General features: G+C 29.4%; 1 long non-coding RNA gene across 1 annotated transcript in view; it reads left to right on the forward strand.

Moving 5' to 3' along the window:
- Positions 1 to 12,801, forward strand: part of LOC139425165 (uncharacterized) — a 38,632-nt gene extending 25,831 nt beyond the window's left edge. The window contains exon 3 of the long non-coding RNA XR_011636442.1: positions 12,392 to 12,801. This is a non-coding gene — a long non-coding RNA (uncharacterized lncRNA). The remainder of the gene's footprint in view (positions 1 to 12,391) is intronic.
- Positions 12,802 to 28,000: the final 15,199 nt, after the last annotated feature.

Below are 28,000 nucleotides of genomic sequence, written 5' to 3' on the forward strand. Positions count from 1 at the left end.
ATTTTTTCCATGGCAGTGTTGATAAGGTATGTAAAACAAGAATTATTATTGAACCTCTTACATCATGGTATCACGTCTGAAATTAATTTCTTTCTTTTTTTTAAAGATTTACTTTATTCTGCTTGGAGACTATATTTGATATATAGTTCGTGCTTTTATTCGTTCACTCATTTGTTACATTCCTATCTTTATTCGATTATACAAAAATAATGCGTTCATTTCTTCGTCTTTACCTCTTTTTATTCATTAAGTATTATCATTAGTAATAAGGTCATTCATTTGTTTATTCTTTTGTTCTTCATTAATATTATCACCTATCAAGAGGTGAAAAGTGAACACTGTTTTTTTTTGCTAGTGAGAAGATGCACATGTAGAACAAAAGCAGCAGGAACAAGAAATATCTGAACAAAAAGTAAGCAATTAAAGAAAACAGAAAGGCAAATTCTAAAATTTAATAAAAGTTCTCTAGCCTCCCAATAACGGGAGTAAATAACCGCTTCAGGGTCGTGAGAAGAAGCACAGAGAGTGGTGGTCCACAATTATTTGTTCTTATTCATTTATTAAAAGATGAATCATCATTTAATTGATTTAATGAATCCCACTATTTATTGATTCTTCTTTTTATCTTGGCCTAATTCAAGAATTCGTTCCTTTCTCCATTCTATCAACAACTAATTCTACTCTTAGTTAACTATCTCATTCCTTGACTTATTCATACCTTCTCTTTCGCCTTCATTCCATTTGGACCGAAAATACTGATTTATTTTTCTGCAAACTCAAGATTGCCAAAACATACCACAATCAGCAATTTTTCACCATAAGTTTTTATACATTAGTATATTGTGTACTTTTTTTTGTTTCAATTACATTAGATTTTGTTTTATTTATATTTATAGAAACACCTTTCAAATGGCATAATTATAAACAAAATAGAAACTTAGCTTCAGATAATTTTTAAATTGCAAATTCATCATGCCCTTATTCTATTATTCGTTCCTTATTCGTTCTATCAACCTCTAATTGTGTTCCTCGTTAACTATCTCATTCCTTGACAAATTCAGGCATTCTCTTTCGCCTTGATTCCATTTGGCACCGAAAAGGAAGACTTACTTCACTGTTAACTCAAGATTATCAAAACTTACCACAATCAGGCGATTTTCACATAAGTTTTGTACATTATGTGACACACGCATAAGTTTTGTACATAAGTTTTGATATTTTCACATAAGTTTTCCATTTTAGTGCATTACGTACTTCCTTTCATATCAACTACATTAACACTAGATTGCCTAAGGAAGTCATTTTGACTGCTTTTAATTTCATTTCGAAAAACAATGATGTATATATAATGACCCAATTTCTAAGAATTTTGCACAAACATATAATTTTTTTATTATTAATATTTACTAATAACTTGTTATATAACTGTAAATAATATAAAAAATATGAAAAATTAATTTTCAACAAATTTCTTTACACATTATTTATTCTTTTGCAATCCAGTCATTTAGGCAATATAGGCTTTTGGGCAATATAGGTATATACTAAGTTTCCGTCTTTCTAGTGTTAAATAACAATATTATTTACATTCATAGAAAAACCTATGAAAAAGTACAATTATAAATAAAATAGATACTTAGCTTCTGGTAGTTTTTGAACTAAAAGTTCGGTGCCTTAGCATAATTGATGAATAAATATTCAAAAAAAAAAAATACATATTACAAACTCTCAGTGAAACTTAGTTTCGAACAAGCAGAGCCGATGCTGTAGCTAGCAAACATCACTGATTTTGTCATTCAAATGATTGGGGGGGGGGAGAATTACAAGCAGCTTAATTTTTAACCATGCCCAATATTTAAATGCTATTTAGGATTGGAGGTAAAAATACTCCTTGTACACACTGTCGAAATTTCAGGATCCCAACTCAATCGGCTCTGGTAGTATAAGAGATGTACAGATACACTAACTCTTCCATTTATTACTAAAGATTTTATTAGCATTTCCCCATCAATTGATTGATTTAAACTACAAGTTGCCTCTACGTAATGTTTCCCGTAATATAGGTTACACGATTTCAATCTCTCCAAACACACACCCTCTTCTAAAGCATTCAATCTTCTCCCGTATTGTTTAATAGAACTTCATGATTCTTAGAACAAACACAATCACGCTGAAATCAAATAACATTCGAACGAACATTTGCATATGAATAATGCTGTCTAGAGAAAGCAGAAATGTTCAAACATTATCTCTTCTTGTTTCTTCAATCATGGTAGGGTCACGAGGATTATTATGTTAGAAAATAAAACACATGGGATACAAATCGGTCTTGAAAGACATCCAAGGTTAGCTCGACTCTCACTCATCATGAGGGAACAATTGAAGGAAGAGTTTAAAGAAGAAAAAAAAAAACTAATTTCAATGGTTTTTTCTATACAGTGTTCGCAATGTCTGAAGTAGAGCGAGAATAATTCGAAAATACAATAAGGTTACAGTTGGGGTTACATTGAACGTGATATTAGTTAATTTTTTTTAAGAAATAAATTTCTGTTTATTCCGTTTAAAAGATTACTATTTTTTTAGTTAAAAAAACCTGTTCAGATGAGATGGTTGTAAGTAATTATTTTTCTGGTTTTCAATAGAATTTAAAAATTGCTTTTAAAGGTTTCTTTAACTTACACACGGAAAAAAAATCTGGTGATACTATTATTCTGCATGGTATTGACATTTCTGGAGAAAAAAAAGTCAGAATTCGGGTTATTAAACCAAAACATATGGCATTAAAACTATTCATTTAATAATTTTTACATTTGTATGGCTTTCAAGAAATTCTAGCTTTCAAAATTATAGTTCACACATTTAGTAAAAAATGCAAAATTATAAACTAAAGTTAACCGAATGAATGGCTTTTATGCTATGCTCTAAGGTATCATGATAAATTTACCAAATTTTATCACATATTAAACACCATATCTTGTTGTTAGCTTGACCAAAATCATTACACATGTGCTTTGATAAAAATTATCGATTTTTCCCATAGATCCAGAAACACGGTAAATTTTATCATATTCAGTTAGGTTTGTCCATTCATTTTTTATCAGTGCATTAACTATCATGTTTGTATTAACATATTATAAGTTTAGTATTTTTTGACATTTATTCTAAAGATTAGAATAAAATAAATGATAGTTTATCTCCCTATATTCTTTATATACTAAAGATGATTTATGATGTATAATACCATTTCTGTTGTACGTATTTGTACCTTATACTATTTTGGTACTGTGTTGGGTCTTCTGCGTAGTATAGAAATCAATTTAAATAATTTTTGATCAAATGAACAAATTTTTTAAGGCAAGCTTTTTGTAGTTAATTTTCAGAAGATTATTACATAGGAAAGTATAAACTATAATAATATACACACAATAATATAAGCAAAATAATATAATATAGGCGCAATAATATAACCACAATAATATACAAAAGCAGATTAAATATATTAAAATTTTAAATATACTCCTATTAAATATTCAGGTTCATTTACTGATTTGAAATATTTTATAACATTTAAGAGGAATAAATACCGATTACATGTCGTCTTTTTTTCGGTCGAAAATTAAACTAATATTATTGACCAAATAAGTCTCAAAAATATTTTAACCAGTGGCAAAATCTGAAATGTTACAACACTAACTCGAACAATTATGTCTGTATCTGCAAGGTACAGTGCGCAAACTAAAAAATGGACCACCCAGAATAACTTTTGATCATTCAATCAATTTCCGTTTGTACTATTGGGCGATTTGTATTCCTACACCAATAGAAACGTATTATTATAGGTTGCAAATTGATCATTGATAGCTTGCAAGTTGACGGGTAAGTGAAATGACGTCAGCTTAGACATCTCAATTACTGTTCTTTATTTTGTCTGCACAAAATTTTGTCGACGGAGGATTATGTTTTGGAAATGAATTGTTTTACGTGATATTTTAACGCCGTAGAATTTTGTGTGCAAAGTTTCTAGTCCATCCATTTTTTATTTAAACTTCCATAGTCATGTATTAGTAAGTTATTTATCAAAACACATTATGGCAGCTTTAACATGTATACCATTAACATGCCATGAAAATGCAACGTCTTGTAATAAAAAAAAAAAGGCAATGACATACTATTTTTAAAACAACATTCTTTAACAATGATACCTGTAAATGCTCACTTATTTCATTATGATATCATGAAATCGCATCAGTCTTTCTTTTTCTTTTAACTTCGAGAAATTGACATTTTTTAACATTAGTATACGAAATAAGGTGTAGAATATTAAGAACTCTCAGGAAAATGCAGCATCTTATAACAAAGATACCAACCATAAAAACAACATTCCAGATCATCGATAACTGTAAATAACATTAAAAAAAACTTATTTAATCTCATTTTGATATATGAAGTTATTTCAGACATTTTTTATTGACATAGGCGAAGTTGACAATTTTAGCGTCAGTTCATAAAGGAACGCGTAGAGAAAATTAAAAACTCCCATGCATATGAAGCAATTTTTAACGAAACAACAGTGAATCCACAACCGTTAAAGCTATACTTTAAACTGTCAATGACTAAAAATAACATTAATAAAATCCTTTTGCATGCCTATTTTATGCATGAAATCATATTAGACATCAATTTGACTGTCACTAAAGAAGTTAGCATTTCTAATGTCAGTCCATTTATAACGTTAAGAGAAAACTAAGAATCCTCGGACAAAGGAATCCTGCAAAGTTATATATTTCCCTTGAATCTAAAATTTTTGGAAAAATTCAAAAATTATAAAAACTAAGCTCACTGGACAATAATTTTTCTTCGTCATATGCTTCACTCTCTCTTTAAACGAACACCAGAAAGCAAAAATAACTGAAAAACGAAATTATAAAAATTTTATGTAATGTCGATTCCACTCAAATTATGTAAGACATCATTTCGGTCAGAAAGAAATACATTATTTTTAATCAAAAATTTTGAGAAGAACCCAGAATTCTTGCGTCTAAGCTGTCTGGACATTTTTTTTAAATTTCTTATCAAATTCTTTTCAGCATTTGCATTCAATCTCTTTCAAACAACACTCTAGAAAATAAATGACTGAAAATAACATTAAAATATTCTTATTTAATGTCAATTAAATAACTTACAGAAAATTTTTAAAAAAATCGCATGCAAATGTTGCAATTAAGCAACAAAGGGATCTATTCATTTTGATCAGAAATTTTGTGAAAAACTTAGAAATCCCGTACACTCAAAAAACTATATCAGACATTATTTCGAACAAAATAGGATACATAATTTTTAATCAAAATGTTTGGGGAAAACCTAGAAATCTTGTATCTAAGCTACCTGGACTTATCAATTTTTTATCCAATTCTTTCTACCTCACGCATTAAATATTTTATAAACAACACTCTTGAACGCCAATGACCGAAAATAACCTTACAAAAATCTTATTTAATGCCTATTCAATATATAAATCATATAAAATACTATTTTGACTTTGTTTTGAAGAAGTTGACGCTTTCAACGTTGGTCCATAAATAACGTATAGAAAATTAAATACTCCCATGAAAATGTTTCATCTTGTATAACATATCTACAAAAAAAAAGTAAATGTCGGGCTAAATGGTCAAGAGACAGGTGACAAATATTGCTATTAAATATGCTGAACATGTTTATCTCCCTGAAATTAGTTAACATGAATGGAACCTTTAACGCAACCGACACATACTCCACTCAAAGGCATTAACTTATTTCATCTCATATTCAGGTGTCAATCGAGATTTGAAATGTCGTACGTTATAATCAAATTTGGGACAACATTGCAGGCAGTGATATCTACAGATGTCAAGGTAAAACCCGAAACACATTTCTCATATTTAAGTTATCGCAAAAACATGGCTGCCAAACTGACAGCTTCTGGGAAGTTTTGTTTTCAAATTTCCTTTTTTTTTTTTTTGGAACATATATTTTTATATTGAGAAAGTAAGGTGTGATACATAAAGTGTAGCGAGAGTTCTTTTGGAATGTCTATCAGACATAAATTAATTTTAATCTATTTCCATCTACTGTTCTTTTCAAAGTACCAGACAGTTTACTTACAAGTAATCAATACTGGAAGTGAAATATTACCAGAAACATGTTTAAATTCTTAATATTTATGGTTTTTCTAGCTAAGAACTCTTGCGTAACATGAATTATACATTGATAAAGAGATTACTAGATTTTTTTTTTGATGCGGTTGCATTTACTTTTAAATAACGTCTGAAACGTGAATCTTAGACCACCTTACAATTCAATACTCTTTAACAGGGGTTACCAGTTTTTTTTTGTACCTAAGACAACTTTCTAGAAGATCTGTCAGACGCACAGTAAAAAAAAAATTCTGTTTAAACTTACGGTTTTAAATCGGCAACTGTGTTGGATGTTCAAACCAGTAAAATTTACAAAGTAAATCCGGAATCAGAGTGGTTTTTTTAAACCAAGTTTTTACAATTAAAATTAATCTGTAGCCTTAACAAACCGTTCCTATATGGGAACAACCTTTCTCAGTGAAAATTATGAAATATATATGTAATCGCCCCAGAAGTGAAAATTTAATGGAGACAGAATCTTCAAGTCAACGCTGGGATTCGAACCTGGGTCACTCAAAGAGAGGGGCCCACTCTCTTTGAGAAAGTGGGCACCCACTCTTTTTCAAAGAGGGGTGCCATTATAAGAAGTTCAAAACCGCAAAGCAGAAGCTAAAATGTAACAGCAAATACAGAAAATAATAGCAAAATGATTGGATAAAATGTAAAGTTATGTTACGGAACACAAAACTGCATGGAAAAAAATACGAATTTAAATTGACAGTTTTAATTCATTTGAGATGAGAGTGAAAAACGGAGTAAAACCTTTTTGTCAATGAAACAAAATTTAATAATTTTTTATAATTTTTTTGGAATGAAAGAGAAAATTGATATTAATAATGAGTGAAAAGGGGGGCGTTAAATGATCCCAAAATGTCATATAATACGTTTATGAAATATTTTTTTAAATTATTTTCTTTTTTCCTAGTTTTTCTATACGTTAAGCATAACTGGAGCTTAAATAGTTGATTATGCAAGTATTATGTGAGACGGGTTGAAAAAGGCTTTGAAGACATAAATTTAAAGGGTTCAACTCTCAATTTAGTTATAACTTATTTTCGTGTTTTATTTACATAATACGTATTAATAATTGTTGTATTTGAAGGATTCAACTGAAGGACATATTTAAAATATTTTGGCATGAGAGAGAATTTTGTTATTGATATCAAGTGAAAAGGTGAAAGGCAAACTTTACAAAAACCGATACATATGTTATAATATGTTTGCAAAATATTTTTTTAAAACCTTTCTTTTGTCCTAGTCTTTCTATATCTAAATAAGAGGTGGTGCTTAAATCACTGATTGTGCCATATATTATGTGAGACGGTTTGAAAAAAGCTTCGAAACGGTACATTTAAAGGGTTTAATTCTCAAATTCGTTATCACGCATTTCTGCGTTTTATTTATAGAATATTAACAATTGATGCATTTGAGGAGTGTAAGTTCTAAAAATATCAACAACAAAAAATATCTGGCTTACAAAAGCATAAATAAAGAAAAACATATAACGAGATGATTTTTTTTTTTTTTAAAGCACGAGACAATTTATGGAACATCAGAAAATTGCTGATTTTTGATTAGAATAGATTTTGTTTTTGAATTTAAGGTTTATAATGACCCGTTACGAGTTTTTCCATTTATTTTGCAAGGTCATTAGTAACCCTTTGCTGGTATTTTATTTTAATTTGTTTAATTTATGTGTTTTTGTCAAATAAATGCGTTTTTATAAAAAAAGATCTGTCTCTTTAGTATAGCTTGATTCGTTACAGGGGTTATACTGAGAGACACTATTAATTTCTTATAATTTTTTGGTACGAAAGTGAATTTTGATATTAATATCAAGTGATAGAGCCGGTGTCAAACTTTACAAAAACTGAAATATATGCTGTAAAATGTTTGAAAAATGCTCGTATGTTAAGTAGCTTGATTCGTTGCAACTGTATTTGATGGATGGCAGCGTCGGGACAAACTGACCATTTACTTTGAAGGAATTGGCCGGCCGGCCTGTGTAGGGGTCAGGGAACTGGTCTTGCATCAGAATGGTTCTGGGTTCGAATCCCGGGCAAGGCATGGATGTCCTTTCATTTTCCGTTCTATCTGTCCTTACTGTGGCAGCAACGTTGGCCCACCTAATATGGTGCCCCTGAAAAAGTGGTCAACATATCTGCCCTTTAAATGCCTGTATGACCTAGGCCATTCTCCAGGTGGGCATTGGAAAAAAAAACTTGGAAGGAATTGTGTTTCTAGTATTATTAACTACGGCTTTCTTATGACGAGCGAATAAGTGTGATTTAATCGAATTGTGTAAGGAGTTAGGAGAAAGTGGCAAGGACAATGTTATAGTATGTAAGTTGATAAGTCTCATTAAAAACTCTAAAAATTACGAAGAGTATCTGGGTTAAAAAAATGTTCGAAGAAATTAAAGAAAATCGTAACAAAGAGGATGAAAAAACATGCCCAAAACGGCTAAGACAAGAAGATGAGGAAGAAAATATCGCCAAGAACGACATAAGCAAGAAGAATATAAATTTAAACTATACCGATTAAGAATTAGTGCCCAACCAAGTGGTACTTCAAATCGAAATATTGATACTACTTAGTGGAATATGTTGGATATCCACAAGTCAATACAAAATGTTGATCCTAAAGAAGATGAAATTAGTCTTATAGAGTAACTTCTGAGCGTCGAGAAAAACGCGGAGAAATCACAAAAGTAGAGTGCTTAAAACATTTATTATCTTTTCTTTCACCGGATATACCAAATTAATAGACAGAGAATTTGAAGAACAAACTTACAACTACATAATATTGAAAATTAATGCATGTGAGGGGTTCAACAAATGGACATTTATTAATTTCTAATAATTTTTCAGTATGAGAGAGAATTTTGATATTAATAATAACAAGTGAAGGTGTGGGTGTCAAACTTTACAAAATCCCGCACATATGCCGTAATATGTTTGTGAAATAATTATAAAAAATCTTTGTCCTATTTTTTAAAACCTAATATGAGAGACGGAGCTTAAATCGCTGATTATGTAATTATTATGTGAGACGGGTTGAAACTAGCTTTTAAGCCATATAATTAATTGCATCAATTCTCTACTTCGTTATTACACATTTCCGTGTTTTATTTTCATAATATGTATCAATAATTGATGCATTTCAGGAGTTCAACTGATGGACAATTTATTAATTTTTTAAAATTTTTTTGTATGAGAGAGAATTTTGATATTAATATCAAATGAAAGGGAGGGTGTCAAACTTTAAAAAAAACTCACACACGTGCTTTAATATGTTTGCAAAAAAAAATATAAATTTTTTTCTTTTTTCCTATTCTTTCTCTACCTAATACCAGAGATGGCGCTTAAATCGTTGATTATGTAATTTTTATGTGAGACGGGCTTAAAAAATCTTCGAAGCCATACACATAAAGGGTTCAACTCTAATTTTCGTTATCACACATTTCCTCGCTTTAGGTACATAATATCATTAATTGCTGCACATGAGGGGTTGAACACTTGCTATTGGGGGACACTTTATTAATTTTTATAATTTTTTTTTTATGACAGAGAACTTTCATTTTAATATCAAGTGAAAGGTTAGTCTTCAAGTTCTCCAAAAACACTTACATATTCTACTATATCTGTGTAAAATATTTTTTAAAAAACTTTCTTTTGTCTCAGTCTTTATCTAAACCAAAGGTGGAGCTTAAATTGCAGATTATGCAATTATTATGTGAGACTTGTTGAAAAAGGCTTCGAAACAATACATTTAATGGGTTTCAACTTTTAACTTCGTTATTATGCATTTCCGCTAAAAAAAAAATCATAATAACTTCGTTATTATGCATTTTTTTTTTTACATAAATAAAATAATGCATTGGAGGTGTTCAACTGAGGGAGACTTTATTATTCTTTTATAATTTTTTGATAAGAGAGAGAATTTTGATATTAATATCAAGTTAAAAGAAGAGTGTCAAACTTTACAAAGATGCATACGTATGCTGCATTTAAAAAATAGGTGAACTTACTTCATAAATAATTGCGTGCGTACTGCGTATTTGTGAACAATATAAATTTTTTAGGATAAAACATAATGTCTTCACATGTTCCTTCCAATTTAAAAATTCTCCCTCTCCCCTACACATAATTTAAAAATAATATGATAAATCAATAAACTAAACTTAGGATACTGTCGCTCTAGTTTTGAAAATGTACTCTTTGCCTTTATAATTTTGGGAATCGCATTTTAGATAAATGTTTTTGAACTTTAGCCATAAAAATGTATCTTGAGGCACAAAAGCAAGAATTAGATAAATTATAATAATTCTTATATTTGTGGGGGGCTACCATCTAATTTAAAACTTCTGAGCCATCCTTTTATAAAGGACTAGCTTAGTACTTGCATTTGATTTAAGTTTAGTATTTTTTTATAACAGGCGTATGTACAGTGAACTAAAATTAAGTGAACAAGTATATATTCCCGCTTTATCTATTAAACTCTTCAACTGCAAAAATTTATAATACTAACGAAAGTTCACCAACTAAATTTTATTTATTCTCGCTAGTAAACTCATCCATATTTATTTTTTTTAAATTAAGGATGAAATTCCTGAAACTTATTACCACAAGATTCCAAACATGAAATATATGTGAGTCACATATAGTTAGGTTCTTGGAAATAATTGCTAAAAGTGCAATTTCTAATGGATGTCTATATAGCTCTGAGCTGATGTTTAAAGGCGAGTGAAACAATGACTGGCTATCATGAATTATGATAATGTTGCACATTTCACTGCATATTTGTGCTGGCGATTACGAATGCCAAGGTCAACTGAGTTTAAGTCAAAGGTCTCATAAGATTCTTACAACTGACATTTAAACAAGCATGATGAAAAAAAAGCATTTATTCAGTTGTTTGAGTCATTCGCATATGAATAATCAGGAAAATAAAATCTAAGCTAACCAACTAATGAAAGTTTTAGGCATTATTAGACAATATGAATTCTTTGGGAACAAAAGTGACTTAATAATAAGTAAATAGGGAATGCATTTAATATTTTTGGTAGTTTTTTAAAGTTGCTTAACCCTCGCACGAAAAGCTTTTCCTGTAACACGAAAAGTGAATTAAGATTTATAATGAACTACTTCTTTTTATAGAAACATTACAATTTAAAAAAAATAACCAAACTTTTAGAAAATTATAAACTTGCAATTTATAGCAAGAAAAATAGTAATTTAGGGTACAAAGTTTTATTTACTATTTGCACCAAGTAAATACCTTCAGAAGGTTAGTTTAGAGGGTCAAAATAACTGATTGTTCGGGATCAATTTAGATAATTCAAATAAATTAAGAAACAAATGAATAAACTTTGTTCGAAAGTTATTAAAATTTCGTGGGATTTTTATTGAAGGTTTCTTTTTAAAAAATATGTTTTTGCCTTTTTTTTTCGATTGTGTAACTTATCAAAAGGAGCTGTTTGAAATTTTAAATAAGATTTTTTTTATTATTTTCTTATTGTTTTTTTACTTTTCAACCAAGTGATCCGCAGATTACAGATATTACAGAATCTGCAGATTCTCGTTCGTCTATTTTTTCTTCATATTTCTAAAAAGCAAACAAAGAAATAAGAGAAAATCGCTGATACGTTTCTTTAAAAAAATCTATAAATTTGTTTCTCATAAAAAAATATCTAATAAAAAATTAAATTAAAATTGAATTGAGAGCAGAGCTCAAAGAATAAAGAATTTTTTTTCTGTTACTGTCAGGGATATTTTCAATTTTTTTAGTATCATTACATAAAATTCAACCTAAATTTAAACATCATAACGTCTTTATGTATAATTTTTAAGGACCTGATATTTTCAAAGCTGGTTAATGTTAGATTAAGCTGAATTCTTACAACAATAAACTTTGCCTGTATGCTTTGAGGTCGTAGACAAATTTGAATTAATGAAGATAGTTTTGCAGATTCATTCCACAAATTCTGCTTTCAGGCTATTTAGTAATGCTGATGATAAAAAAAATCTGATCAAAACTGTGTTTTGATTCTCGCAAAGCTGGGTGCATCGTAAATACTAAGTACCTACATTAATTGTTTTTAATTGTGATGTGATTCAATTTAATAATATTTGTTGCTGTTGTTTCTAATGACACTTGCCAATACGACCTAGCCACCAAGAATTTTTTATGCTGAAGGTACATTTCTTGTTTTTCAGCGAAGCCGTCTGTGAATACGACTATGAATACGTCCAAGAATACGACTTTAGCCACATACACACGTCACAGCTCGTTTTAAAAGGTGAACCAATTCATACATCCATGTATTCATCAATAAATCGTATTTTGACCTCAACCAGAGAAAAATCAAATCTCCAGTTCGGTACCCCAGAGCAGTGTTCCCCAACCCCCGGTCCGCGGATCAAATGGTACTGGGCCACCCATTTCATTGCAACTGAATTTAAATTCCTAGTTTTATACCCCAAATTAAAAATATTTGTGTTCCATTAAAATTTTATTTGTTTTAAAAAAGGGGGGCCCCGAAGGTAGTAACATAATTTTTTTAATATTTGTAATGTATCTTTGTCTCCTATTACCCCCATATGGAACCGTCTCATTGCAAAGAAGCAAGCTCAGGGTTCTCATTGATTTAACGTTCTAGTAAGTTAAAATGTTAAATCACTTTATNGGGTAAATAGTGAAAGAAATGATTCAATATTAGTTAGAGCTAGTAAGGCCAAACGCTCCGTTCTGGAAGTAAAAGTGCGAGCTTTGCGCCAAAGTGTAGTCACTAGAGTGACGTAAGAGGATCGGCGCGGCGAGAGATACTTCAAAGGAGTGAACTAGCCCTTCTATTCTCTTTAGCCCTGATAAAAATGTGCATCTCATCTTAGGGACTCATTTAAACATCATACAACAAATTACTCAAAATTTGGCACATGATATGACTGTAAAAATTAAAATATTATATTTTACTGAAAAAATGGATTTTACGGATAATGCACTCAAAGTGTCAGTACTTTATACAGTAATTTGATTCGGAATTTTTCATAGTGTGCTATTATTATTTGAAAAATTTTAGAATAATAAAAAGTTTTATTATAACTAAGTATATTGATAAAGATGCTTACGTTACTTAGCTATAAATTATTCGCTTTTTTTCTATTATTTTTTCCAGGAAATAAAATTTGTTCACCATGTAAATATGCAGCCCAAAAAATATTTTACGGTATGATTTTTAAACAAACAATCAAATGACAGAGTCTTAGAGGTCTAAAATACGATCACGGTTGGAAGTAAGTTTTTACTACCGAATAATAAAGAATCTCTGTTTAAATTTGCATAAAAAATAAGTTTAAAATATGCATTTAGATTTTTACTGATGTATATATTTATTATTTTTATTATTTATTTATAAATATGTTAATAAAAAAATATTTTTTTATTATTATTTATTCATGCCGGCAAGATGGCCGAGCGGTTAACGTGCCTGACTGCGAAGCCATTGGCTGCGGGTTCGAATCCCGCTCTGGGCATGGATGTTTCTCTCTATGTGTTGTCATCTGTTGTGAGTGATGTGTGAATGTGGACCACCCTATGAACGAGTATTTGTGGCAATGTGGAGTGGGTAATGTTGCTCGCCTCCGTCACTTAGGTTCACAGGTGCCCACTGGGTAAGGTTAAATGAGCAACACTTCCGGCATCTTCCAAGGTGAAGAACGAAAGTTCAGTACCAGCCGTTACGGAAAAAAAAGAAAAAGAATTATTACTTTCATTTATTTTTGATCTATAGTGCGTAAACATTAATTCATGGTCAATGATGATAACTTATATATTATCAATACAGTACTCATACTTTTTATTAACATTACTTTCTTATTTATATATTCTCCATTACCCCAACAATCATTCATGATTCTAAAGATAAATTTATTTAAAATTTTGAATAGTTGAATAGCCTCTTATTACACCCACAGTACAAGAGAAATTGAAATATATTATTTCTTTTTTAATAACTATTTCAGAGAAGGTCAGCATTAAACATAAATTTTACATACATCCTTTAAATTATAACTTCATGCCATCGAAGTTCCGAAATTCCAGAAACTAATTAAAGGTAGGCACATTAATTGTCTATTATTAAACACCCACGGTTGATGCATGTATGCAAGGTTGGCAACTGATTGGATACGCCTTGTCAGGTGAATCTCATAACCCTAAGATTTCTTGTTTCTGGTCTCAGATGTAAAATAAGAAATCTTAGAGACGAAAGCCAGCACCAAAGGACCTTCGGTCTGCGTTAAATGTCGTACAACTATTTGTTTATTTGATCATTCAATGTGTTACTTGATGGGCGTTGTGAGGAATTGTGGGTAAATCCCACTTCCACTTTTGGGGAGTCAAAGTACGGAGGTAATCTTTTGATGGAAAGGAAGAGTACGTGACCTTGAGTGGGCAGCATTCACAAGTTTGTTGTTCTTTCTGAATCTAATTAAATATTCAAATTTAACCTCCAAGGCAACGAATGCTGCCATTAAGGCATGGGATTCATCTACTTAAGGATTCGTCGTCATTCAATGTGAATGATTTGAATGTTGAATCGGGTCTTCTGCAGACAGGAGGTTGAACTCTAACAACAGATTTTGGCGTCATCTCTTGTCAAAATAATTTTCTTAAAAATAAAAAAAATTCAAATAAGCTTATCACGGATGGCAAAAATTCCGTTACTTAGTGGAAAGTATAATAAATATGATGACATAAATTTAGGGCACACTGGAGTAATAATTGCTTATTCTTTTTACCCCAAAACACTGAGTAATTTTTTGTTAACTCATTAAGGGATAACATTAGAAAATTTCAGATTAGTTTAATCATAATTATATTCCACCACTTTTTCGAAAGATGTTTTTTCTTCTTAAAAACAAAATGTTTTGCTTTTGCAATAGTCGTCTTAAATGGGTTAGTTAAAAGATACATATATATATACATAACCAATAGGGGGGAAGTGTACGGTTTCCTACCTTTGTATTAGTGATGTTGTGGAGGTGACAACCATGTTTTCCGATTTTGTGATTTTCTTATTTTTTTTTTAATGTTCGGGAGAGTATCTGTAAAAGAGGGAGAGGGATCAGTTAAGTCTTCTTTAGCAAGGCTTTAGCAGCCATTGCATTCCCACAGATGCTAACATTTGAAGGGACCCAATGGAAATAAATGTCATGTTGATAGCAGATGAGCTTTAATGTGTTCATATATATGTGTGATTCTAAAAAGATGGGCAAAATTTTAGGAAGTGATAGTACACACCCAAGCAAACAATTTTTATCCTAGAATGCATGGTCGAAAACAAAACACAAAACCGTTATAGGGCGTAAAAAGTTACATTCTTATATGAGGCAAAAACACACAAACAGCGATGAAATTAAGCTATAAAAGTAAATTTAATGACATGTGATTACAGTAATTGTTCAAAACAATGGCTAGCATTGGCTATGCACGCAGTACAACGACAAAGAAAAGATTGGTGAACATTCTGAAACACACCAGTCATATCGCGAACTTTCCCTGCAGCGGCCGAAAGCTTGGCGACAAGTTCTTCTGCAGATTCAACGTGAGTCTCATACATAAGAGCATTCAGCTGCCCCCATAAAAAGAAATCGATACATGAAAGATCTGTCGAGCACGGTGGCCAAGCTATAGGACCACCTCGCCCAATCCATTTGTTTGGAAAGGTTACGTCCAGATAGCTTCGCACTTCTCGTACATAATGAGATGGTGCTGCGTTCTGTTGGAACCAAATGAATAGACAAAATGCATATCGGCTTTTTCCTTATTAGAGAAGGGCAACATCTTCAGATGCGTTACTACCGCGATTGACAATGCACTCTCGAATCNAGTGTGATTCTAAAAAGATGGGCAAAATTTTAGGAAGTGATAGTACACACCCAAGCAAACAATTTTTATCATAGAATGCATGGTCGAAAACAAAACACAAAACCGTTATAGGGCGTCAAAAGTTACATTCTTATATGAGGCAAAAACACACAAAGAACGATGAAATTAAGCTATAAAAGTAAATTTAATGACATGTGATTACAGTAATTGTTCAAAACAATGGCCAGCATTGGCTATGCACGCAGTACAACGACAAAGAAAAGATTGGTGAACATTCTGAAACACACCAGTCATATCGCGAACTTTCCCTGCAGCGGCCGAAAGCTTGGCGACAAGTTCTTCTGCAGATTCAGCGTGAGTCTCATACATAAGAGCATTCAGCTGTCCCCATAAAAAGAAATCGATACATGAAAGATCTGTCGAGCACGGTGGCCAAGCTATAGGACCACCTCGCCCAATCCATTTGTTTGAAAAGTTTACGTCCTGATAGCTTCGCGCTTCTCGTACATAATGAGATGGTGCTGCGTTCTGTTGGAACCAAATACATAGACAAAATGCATATCGGCTTTTTCCTTATTAGAGAAGAGCAACATCTTCAGATGCGTTGCTACCGCGATTGACAATGCACTCTCAAATCAGCAGCTTTTATGTATGAATCGTGACGAAAATTTGTATACGAGCTCTTCTTCTTTCCATAACATGCAAATAATAACTGGCAGCGCGGTAACTCTCAACAGGAATGGAGCTTTCAAGTTTGCATGAAACAATTTTCCAAATGCGCCAGCACCTTTGCGTTTTGTTTTCGACCATGCATTCTTTGATAAAAATTGTTTGCTTGGGTGTGTACTATCACTTCCTAAACTTTTGCCCATCTTTTTAGAATCACCCTGTATATACCTTTATATACATATAAAGGTATATACAGGGTGATTCAGAGAAATATATATATACATATATTATTTCTCTTTTGGATTTTGAATATATAAAAATTAATAAGCATTTTGTCACAATTTCTAGGTATTGATTTTCCAAATAATGTATTTAAAAAGTTTTCAGCGCTTTTCTGCAGCTATTGTTAAAACTTTTAATTTATATTTCATAACTGCTTCACAAATAATGCAAAGCACAGTTGTTCCATTAATTATGGGCATGGATTATCTCCCAGGTATTATAAACTTTTTCTAATTATTTGATAATTAATTTGCCCATTCATTGATGTGCTCATTCCCTTCTCAATGATGTGCCGATTCCTAATATGTTGACAATCTAACTCGTTCAGTCATTTCGTCGCTTCCATACCACACTCGGTTCCTTTCATTCATTGCTTCACTCACTCATTCACTTACACACTATATCGGTATTTGAAGAACCATTTTTCTGTTTAATTATTTTTTAATCAATTTGTATACAAAATAAAAATGAAAGGTCGTCAGCATAACTTAAAGTTTTAAATAATACTTGTCGCACTAACTAAATGAAGCTGGTTAGATATTTAAATCCAATTTGAAAAATGATTAATAATACCGTACCAAAACTCATTATAGATAAAGATACGTTTTTTTAAAAAAAAAAAACGTGAATACAAAATAAACGGTCGTATTAGCAACGGAAAATATTTCATGACAATTATCTAATATTTATAATCAATTTTTTTCCCCGAGACTAAGAATAGTTCGTAAACCTAATAAAAAAATACTTGAATTTTGTTCCGTTTATCTCAGGTATAACCGAATGGAACTATGGGATGTGAGTGGATACTTGCAAACAAAGAGCCATTGAATATACCACACTAATCGAAGCCATTGAATTCAATACACTAATCGAAGTTTTACAAGCGAATGGAATTATATCATCACTGTCAAAACGTGTCTTTGCCCAACCACTAAGATTTAAATGTCGATCTACTGACTCACTTGTCCTGCTCTATGCAGCATTACCCAGCAAAAAGCAGAGGCCCTAATTGTTCGATGTCTGATTTAAGAAAAGAAAAATTTCTCAATTATCTTTTAAGACGCATCTCTGAAAATTTAAATAAGATTATATTGGGATCTTAAATTACAGATTTCTAAGTAATTTCTAAAATTTCAAATTAAAATAAAAATCAAATCAATATTTAAAAATCAAAGTCAATCGGTGATCAAAATCAAAATGCTTCTGATTTAAAGTATTTCCGAAACGAAATGTGAACTGAATGTGAATTATAAAAGTGAATTTTCATTGTTGTATTTTACATTTTTAAGTATTTATACTCTTATATTATTCGATCAATAAAATATTCATTATGAGTATTAATTAAATAAACGTTATTTGAAATCAAATAATCTTTTCCAATTGGCATATTGAAGCAATATTAGAATTCATAATTTGGTGGTTTTAAAAGAAGTAACTTCGAAAAATTCAATTTATCATATTTAAAAAAAATTGTAGTTTGAAACAAAACTGCACGAGATTGCAATGAAAGGAAAAGATACATCATCTGCAATCATTTTTCAAAATAAATCATTAGTTTTATTTGACTCATGACCGACCGTAACACTGCAAATTATTGTTAAACTTGTCCAACTTTCTTTGAACTTTACATTCGAGCTTAGAGCTTTCATGTGCAATAAAAACCAAAACAAAGGACGAAGAAGAAAAAAGGCAGACGATGAAAGAAGAATTTGGAATGACTAAAGAGACTAATTGTTTACTAATGATATCATGCTTTAAGATAGTAAAATGACAAATGATATTTAATAGCAAGGTTAGAAAACTAGAAATGGTATATTAGACTTTTTTTTTCTTACAGGACATGCAATCATTCTTTAAGTAATTTATATAATTTTGTGAAGCTATGTACTGTTAAACGAGATTAAACACAGCACTTTTTAACTTTCTAGTTATAAAATTTGAGTATCTAATGTTTCATTTCATTTTTAATTAGTTTATTTTTTATAGTTAGAAATATAAGTTTCATTTTCAGTTTTATAAATAAAATAGCAGGTCGTTATATTTCGTTTTCATTTATGTAAAAAGCGTAAAAACACATTTTACGGGATTCAAATGTGTCATATACAATAGGATGAATGACGGTGAAACTGGATAATTAATAAATTATACCATTGATTCTAAATTAGACTTCTTCATGTTCTTCTTACACAAAATTGGCACAGCAATTCCGACTCAATTTGTTTTTGAGAGAACAATATAACCTTAAAAACTATGTTAAATTACTAAAAAAGAAAAAATTAGTAAAACTTTTCCTCAATTTACCATTATTTTTGAAAAATTACTACATTATTAAACTTGAAGGGACAACAAATAATAAAAATCTAATTTCTCAAAATAACAGAACTTGACTCAATTTGTTGAAACAAGAGCACAGAAAAGTTTATAAAGATATTAGAAAATTTTGAACTAATTTTGAATAAAATTATTTAATTTAAACTTATTACCTCACATGCACATATTACTTCACACTTCATAAAATCCTCAGGGGGTATTTGGGGAGTAGGAGCTATATCTACTAAAACTTATGAATTTTGCATTGGTATAAGTAAGTAAAATTTGTGTTAGATACGTACACTTGGCCAAAGGATACTCTGAGATAGGATACTCTTTGCCAAAGGATACTTTGTTCGCCAAGTACGTACATAACTAAACTCAGCATAAAATATGCCGTCTTCACAAGTTTTATAAGATCTGATAACTGAGCTTTCCCATTTTTTAAAAATTTATATTGGATACAATCTTAAAAACATAACAATGAGAAAACAATGTTATGTTCGAAACACTTTCGAACAATTAAGAAATCATTATTGCTTTAGAACATAGTTAAATGACAAAGTTTGATATTCTTTTTTATAAATGTGAACAAAATACTGTAAACCACAGAAACAGAGTAAGCTTTTTTGGGTCGAATAGCTTTTACCAACATACACGAATTGTTTTAATACGATACACTAAACTCGTGAAATTTTTAAATTAGGTATTCATGAACTATCATTTAAAGGCATTTAATGTTACGTCAGAGAAACGCATTTCCTTAGTTTCCATATATTTTAGCACGTGCGTAGCGTGAGGGGACGCACTTTTTGTTTAACTTATTCTAAGTTTTATAATTACATTTGTATTTAAATATACATCCATATAAAAAATAAATATGCTTATCCACATAGAACTTAAAATAAACGAACAGTTTTCCGAAAACGAAAAGTGTGCCCCTCTGATGCTGCGCCTACATATTTTATACACAGTAGAGCCTCCGAAAATCTTATTTATTTCTTGAAAAACATTTATACAAGAACTATAAGCAAAAAATGTTTATTTCTCAATTACATTTCTACCTGTTCAAAAATTTTAATGGCACATGAATAACGCAAATTTGTATTTATTAAGCATTAAATTTAAGAGCGAGAAAATCGAATTTAAAATTTTTGAATCAAACTGAAATTTACTTTCGATACTAAGAAAGTGTGTACTTAATCTCCATCATTAATCGACATCCTTAACGAAAAACATTGACGGATTTTATGTAATTAAAATAAAACAAATAACGGAACAATTAAAAATAATTTCATTAACTTGATTTAAAATAATGATTGAGAATGATAAATCCATCACCTAATTAAACTTATCAAAGCATGGTGCTGAGTTCGTTAAGGCGAAGAACATTGTCATTTTCTCGCCCTTTAAAAAATGCATCCCTTATCCACATACTATGCATTAGAGTAGAAACTCTTCAGTTCCTCTCTTTGGAGAAATTTTTTATCAATATAAACTGTGCATTAAAACAAATGAATAAATCATCGATTACAAGAAAATGAAAAGAAATATTTCTTCGAAAAAAATCAAGAACATGCTAAGACAATGAAGAAGAAAACTTCAGAAAAATTTTCTGAAAGTGAAATCCTTGTTCTGCCATTTCCCTGTCATTTCCTCACAAATACATTTGTTATGGGCATTTTTAAACTCTCTTCTAAATTGAAAATTTTTTTCTTCTGTCATTCTTCCACGTTCAGTGAAATGCTAATCAGGGACAACACAACTGACTGATATCGTAGCTTGTGTGTGGTCTACAATTTTTTTAAAACATCTCTCTTTCTAACTTCCACCAGTAATAAGAACTGTAAATTGCGTGATTTTGAGGCTTTTAAGAGGACGGTTTGACAGATGATGGCATGCTGTATGGACTTGGGTACGTCCTTGGTTGATGAAGAGCTTAAAATGATTGAGATGGTGTCTTAACAATATGAATAAATGCATGTTGAGATGGTCAAATATACCAGTTTGTTCGGCTCTTGTTGAAGGAAGTTTTTTTTTTCTTCTTTTTTCTTACAATAAAGAAATACATTTCTGTTAAGAGTACCTTTCAGAAAAGTGCTTAAAAAAACTACTGCAAATTAAAATTGAACCTATTTTGTTTTGGGCATAAGTTTTTGCACTGTGTCTCGCATTGTCTCCGTTTTTTTTTCATTGTCTCATTATAATTATAGTTTACATGAATGAAAATCAATGTCTCTTAGGTTTCTGAGTGGCTTTTGTCTTAAAACTTTCAATTTGCTTAGCCTTTAACCTTTATCGAATAGATACAATATACAAAATAATTTTTTTTTCAAAAAAAATAAAATGTGTTTGTTTTGAAAAAGCCTTTCAACAAATTTACGAAAACTTTTTTTCCAAATAAACAACAAAATTGATTTTCAGATCATCTCATGGGGACTATGTTAAGCTTATTTTCAATTTTATTGGCTTGTTTTTCCTTCTTTCCTTTTCGATTGGTCGCATTTTTTAAAGCTTTTCTGGATAAGTTTGTGCTCACAAGATGTTTACTTTTTTTGCTTCCAATTAACTCTTGGAATCCAGAAATATTAAATGAGTTCTTAAACTAATAAATATAACGAGCACAACAATGTCGATTGAATATTAAAAATAGGTTTTAGTGAGATGTTCGTGACTGGAAATATGGATGAATACTGGCTCCAATATAATCTCAGCTCTTGTTCTTTTACTAATCTGCGACGACACCAAAAGGAGCCCACGGAAATACAGTTCTTTGACCTGTTACATTTAAAATTAACCCAAAAGCTAACCAAATTCCACTTCTTTTGATTACGAAAATTTATTTAATTTCACGATATGAATCACAATGTCTGTAAGCAAATAATCCCATATATTAAATCCAGAAAAGATTTAGTGAAATATAACACTAAACAGCGCATTACATTACATTTTACGACCAAAACTGTCAATAACAGGGCTCATACAAACAACCTATGAATGTGTATTACTAATTCCAATGATTTCCCTCCGTATGTAAGATAAGACTAATTTTTTCGCCATAAAATATTCTGAGAGGAAAGTAAGGCATATCATATACCTATTCGCGTGCCTGAAAGCATTGAAGTAAAGAGAAACACAGATATAGAATAACATCAAACAGAATATTAAGCAGACGACTTTTGAAAAACTTATTTATTTAGCGAAATAATTAAAATGTCATTTGTCGTCTGCTACAATACACTGAATGAATGCCAAGTGATGATTTTTAGATAAATGTGACTTGGAACGGTGACGTTTATTTGATTTAATGCGGTTTTTCTCACATTTTATGTATCACCTACGTCGAGAAATCGTGTTTGGAAATTTTGGAAGAAAATTTAATTTTATTATGTATTCTGTGACATATTTCATAGTAAGCATTATTTTCGATAAAAAAATCAACACTGTTTTATATCATGATAAAATGTTTTGAATGGTTTTTTTCTTTTGTATTACTCCGTCTTTTATTTTAATTTCACAAATAAATTGATTTTGATGATTTCATTATAATTAGTCAGCATTTAATAACGTTATAATTTTTTCTTCTAAAATATTAATTTGTATAAATAATATATGTGCTCCCAAATAGATAATTTCTAAAAAAAATAAATTTTTAAAATGAATACATCAGGTCTTTATGGAACTTTCTGTTTGCGTTTAAACTTCAAAATTTAAACGTTTAGTAATTTTCTGTAACATGTTACACTCCTAGCCTTCTGATATCATCTAAACGTTCGTTTTACGTTTTTATTTTCTTTAAATGTAAAAAGTTTTTTTTAAATTTTGTTTTTGTAATCATTACAAAATGCATGATTTTCTCATGCTTTTTAAATTTTTTCGAATAATCGTGTGTTCTTAAAATATTGCTATATCAATCAATTTTCCTGTATAAATTGTTCCACTTTATTTAAAAATAAAAACATTTTTGAGATTTAAAAAATATAAATTCTTATATTACTATTGCTCGCTCTATACCGATTTACTGAAATTCATATTCAATACTGAAATTCATATTTATTCATATTTAAGTGATATACTCGCTTTGTCATTTCCAAAATCTTAAATTGTTGTTCGAATAGCTTTTACCAACATACACGAATTGTTTTAATACGATACACTAAACTCGTGAAATTTTTAAATTAGGTATTCATGAACTATCATTTAAAGGCATTTAATGTTACGTCAGAGAAACGCATTTCCTTAGTTTCCATATATTTTAGCACGTGCGTAGCGTGAGGGGACGCACTTTTTGTTTAACTTATTCTAAGTTTTATAATTACATTTGTATTTAAATATACATCCATATAAAAAATAAATATGCTTATCCACATAGAACTTAAAATAAACGAACAGTTTTCCGAAAACGAAAAGTGTGCCCCTCTGATGCTGCGCCTACATANCGCGTTCGGCTGACCACCTGACCGGAACATCTGCTCCTGCACCCCAGAGCCCAAGGTCAGGAAAACTGAGATAGGCACAGTAGGCCCTCTATGAGCTGTCGCGCCACTGAGTTTAGTTTAGTTTAGTTTGTAATCGTTACAAAATGTATGATTTTCTCATGCTTTTCAAATTTTTTCGAATAATCGTGTGTTCTTAAAATATTGCTATATCAATCAATTTTCCTTTATAAATTGTTCTACTTTATTTTTAAAAAAAATATTTTTGAGATTTAAAAGATATAAATTATTATATTGCTACTGCTTGCTCTCTACCTATTTACTGAAATTCACATTCAATACTGAAATACTCGGTATATTTTAAGTGATATACTCGCTTTGTCATTTCCGAAATCTTAAATTGTTGTTTATTGTTCTTTAAGAGTTTAACTTTGGTTGCTACGTAGTTTTTTCTGTTCGAACTATTTAAAATATTGATAAAAGAATTACTCTGGTAAAAATAATAATTTGTAGCATGGGATTTTTTAACGGATGTTTTCACGTCACTGATTTTAAATCTGCAATCTGGTTCTATCTCCAGGCTACAGTTATTCCATAAAATAATATTTTCATACCATTGTTTGTCGAAATGAATAACATTGAAAACGTTATAGGGCAGGGCTCGAAAAAACTCAGAAATTTTACCCGTCCCCGAGGACGGCTTGTCCAACAATGTACCCGTCCTCCTTTGAAACTAACCCGTAGCTTCTAAATAAATAAAAATTTAATTTTCTCTTATTTATTACTAACATTTATATAAATTGCACAATGAATTAGTAGTTACTAGGATTACAAATACTAGGATTACATTATACAGTAAGAGAAGAAATACTATGTTACAAATAGCAAAACCTAGTATTTCTTTTATGAAATAATTTAAAGGACGAAGGTCAAGTTATCTGGAATGTCAATTTTTTCGAGGGTACTGCGTTTTTTAAATGAATCAAATATGACGTTTGCCAGTTCCACAATCAAGCCAATGATTTACAGAGGCTTCTGCATAGAAATCTGAAAGGGGTTTTCCATTTAGGTAGATGTTCATAATTGCATTTAACTCTTCTTGTTTGCACGTAACGTGTTTTTTTGTAACTTCATTGCTGAAAAGCCTCTTTCAACCTCTGCAGTGCTCCCAGACAGAAAAAATTTAATTCCACCATGCACGGTATGTTGCTGTATTTCTAGATTAGTGGGTCATTTCAGAAGTGAAGGCGCTAGACTCTTGTAAGATAACAAAAACTGAAAGTGTATCACGAACATAAACGGAAAAATGGCCGTCCGCACGGACGTTGGATTCGAGAAATTTGTTGTCCGCGAGGAATTTTTGACCGCCGAGGACGGGCGGTTTTTCGAGCCCTGTTATAGAGTAAATGTTGCTAAAAGCTTCTAAGAGAGTTAGAGCACATCATCAGGATTAAAATTGCATAGAAATCCATGACCGGCAACGTAGCCGTACGCCGCTAGGACCACTTCTCTATTATAAAAGTTTTCTTCGTGGACTTAGGAACAGGTCATAATAAGGAGCAAAACTGAAAACCCCACATCCGAATTACGCGAGATCAAGTCTTTGTATAAATGCAACAAAAAGTTAGTGACCAATGGACATTAATAAATAAAGAATAATGACGTCACGTTGAAACAATGTGCCGGACCGTCTGAAAGACAGTTGTCAATCGATGGCTAACTTTTTAAAATATGAGATTTGTAGTGCACTCCTAGCGCTCCGAGTCATGGAACTCACCCATTTGATTTTTAATGAAATTGCTACATAATCCTTGCAAGCGGGAAGAAAAAAATCCCGCGCTTTTTGCTGGGCTACAATAGCATTTTGTGTCGAAGATAATGAAAAAAAAAGTTAAAATGTAACATTTTAACTAAGATTCAAAATTGAATTATCGAATGAACTGATACAAGAAAGCATAAGCTTCTACTCTATCAAAGAAAAAAAGGCTGATACGTCTGATGATATTTGTACGGCTATTATTAAATATTCATATTATATATAAATTAATCATATTATAGTATTAAATATAATATTTTTTTAAACTGAATACTTAAACTTAATTTTAAACCTTAAGCACTTTGTATAGGTTAAAAATAATAATAAAATATATGTTAATGAACTATGGAAAATATTAAAATAAGTATTAATGAAAAGAGAAGAAGAAAAACTATTAAAATAAAATATTTTTGCCGATATAATCGTGTGAGCTGATGATAAGATTAAATTTTTTCATTACTTTGTTTTCCGGCTTTTTAAATTTAAAAAAAAAAAAATTATTTTAATAATTTTTCTTCTTCTCTTCTCATTATTCTTTGTTATATTATTTTCCATGCTTCCTCCATACTTTTAACTTATTTTATAAGTTCTATAAACTTGCAGTTTATGCGCAGTAAATAAAACTTATTATTTTTCTTAATTTTCTTCGTTTTTCTGTCGTTTCTTTTTATCCTTTCTGCCTTTATTGTGATATATATATTGTGATATATATATATATTTATTGTGATATATATATATATTTATTGTGATATAACTATTGCAATAGTAGAGATTTTGATTAAAATTGACTAAAATGGATAGTATTGCAAACCTTTTAAAAAAAAAGAATTTATTTTAAAAACACTATCTCACTGGTTCTAACTACCGATTCTCTTGTGTCAAATATTTACTAATAAATTTCTGACGCAAGCCTCCGTATCATGAACATCTTTCCGCGGATTGATATACATATTAACAAATGACAGTATTTCTAAGTGCTGCCACTCGGTAGCAATAAATTGGGGATTACGGGTTGGATGTCGCAAATGAAGAAAGCAGACGATTATTATCTCCATTTGGTAAAGAATTTAAGGAACAAAGAACATTTACAGAACAAAGGAGGCTTTTGTATTACAGTTGACATGAAAAAGATATGTTTTATTTAACAAATGGAAACTTATTACAGATAATTAAAATAATGGTTTGTTTTCCTTTTATCTATGGGAAATTGTCGCAATGATATGAGATTTTTGTAACGTAAAACAGTTTGGAAATGTGTAGTTAAGTAAGTAAGAGTACACGTATGTTATTGTCACACATTTATTGAAAATTAGGTTTATAATATAATATAATGTAATATAATATAATATAATATAATATAATATAATATAATATAATATAATATAATATAATATAATATAATATAATATAATATAATATAATATAATATAATATAATATAATATAATATAATATAATATAATATAATATAATATAATATAATATAATATAATATAATATAATATAATATAATATAATATAATATAATATAATATAATATAATATAATATAATATAATATAATATAATATAATATAATATAATATAATATAATATAATATAATATAATATAATATAATATAATATAATATAATATAATATAATATAATATAATATAATATAATATAATATAATATAATATAATATAATATAATATAATATAATATAATATAATATAATATAATATAATATAATATAATATAATATAATATAATATAATATAATATAATATAATATAATATAATATAATATAATATAATATAATATAATATAATATAATATAATATAATATAATATAATATAATATAATATAATATAATATAATATAATATAATATAATATAATATAATATAATATAATATAATATAATATAATATAATATAATATAATATAATATAATATAATATAATATAATATAATATAATATAATATAATATAATATAATATAATATAATATAATATAATATAATATAATATAATATAATATAATATAATATAATATAATATAATATAATATAATATAATATAATATAATATAATATAATATAATATAATATAATATAATATAATATAATATAATATAATATAATATAATATAATATAATATAATATAATATAATATAATATAATATAATATAATATAATATAATATAATATAATATAATATAATATAATATAATATAATATAATATAATATAATATAATATAATATAATATAATATAATNTATAATATAATATGATAATAAAGAGAAAAGTTTAAGCTTCAATGGAATTGTGTTATTCATGAATGAAAAATTATTGAACTTTTCTATATAATTAGCTAAAGTAGTTTCTCATATCAAATGAAAAATCGATAGGAATTCATTGTTGATGTCGAAATATTTG

This window comes from Parasteatoda tepidariorum, chromosome 3 (genome assembly GCF_043381705.1).
Source record: "Parasteatoda tepidariorum isolate YZ-2023 chromosome 3, CAS_Ptep_4.0, whole genome shotgun sequence".
NCBI lineage: Eukaryota > Metazoa > Arthropoda > Arachnida > Araneae > Theridiidae > Parasteatoda > Parasteatoda tepidariorum.